This window comes from Papaver somniferum, unplaced genomic scaffold (assembly GCF_003573695.1).
Source record: "Papaver somniferum cultivar HN1 unplaced genomic scaffold, ASM357369v1 unplaced-scaffold_7126, whole genome shotgun sequence".
Taxonomy (NCBI): Eukaryota; Viridiplantae; Streptophyta; class Magnoliopsida; order Ranunculales; family Papaveraceae; genus Papaver; species Papaver somniferum.
Window position 1 is genome coordinate 1 of NW_020650001.1, and position 732 is coordinate 732.

The 732-nt window shown below is 37.7% G+C and overlaps 1 pseudogene; it reads left to right on the plus strand.

Annotated features, from left to right (window-relative positions):
* Positions 1-51: 51 nt before the first annotated feature.
* LOC113344079 lies at positions 52-732 on the plus strand (annotated as a pseudogene).

Below are 732 nucleotides of genomic sequence, written 5' to 3' on the forward strand. Positions count from 1 at the left end.
ATTAGAATCATGTTTTAAAAATAATCGGACAAATGACCCATTTTCCGTTAATTTTATAGAGGTGTTGTGAGCACATACTGCATAGAAGTTAGAGCACTTGGATTTAGACTACAGGAAGCAATATCAGAAAGCTTAGAGTTACAAGGAGATTACATAGAGAAGATGTTGGGAGATCAAGAGCAACATATGGCTGTAAACTACTATCCACCTTGTCCTCAACCTGACCTTACTTTATAGTCTTCCAGCTCATACCGACCCAAATGCGCTCACCATCCTTCTTCAAGATGGAGAAGTCTCGGGTTTACAAGTCTTCAAAGATGAAAAGTGGATGGCAGTAAATCCGCACCCGAGCGCCTTCGTTATCAATATTGGTGACCAATTACAGGTAAACAATGCTATCCATCAAAGATTAAAAAAAAAATGCTTGGTTTCTCTAACAAATAAAAAATGATGGATAATTGCAGGCACTTAGCAATGGAAGATATAAAAGCGTTTGGCATCGGGCAGTTGTGAACTCTGGCAAGGAACGAATATCAGTGGCATCATTTTTGTGTCCAGCTAACTGTGCAACGATCATTCCTGCAACCCAAAGTGGATCTTCCGCCATATATAGGAATTTCACTTATCAGGAATACTACAAAAAGTTTTGGAGCAGGAATCTTGATCAAGAACATTGTTTAGAACTCTTCAAAAATTGAATTATTATGGAAACTAATAAGATGACTTTTCTAT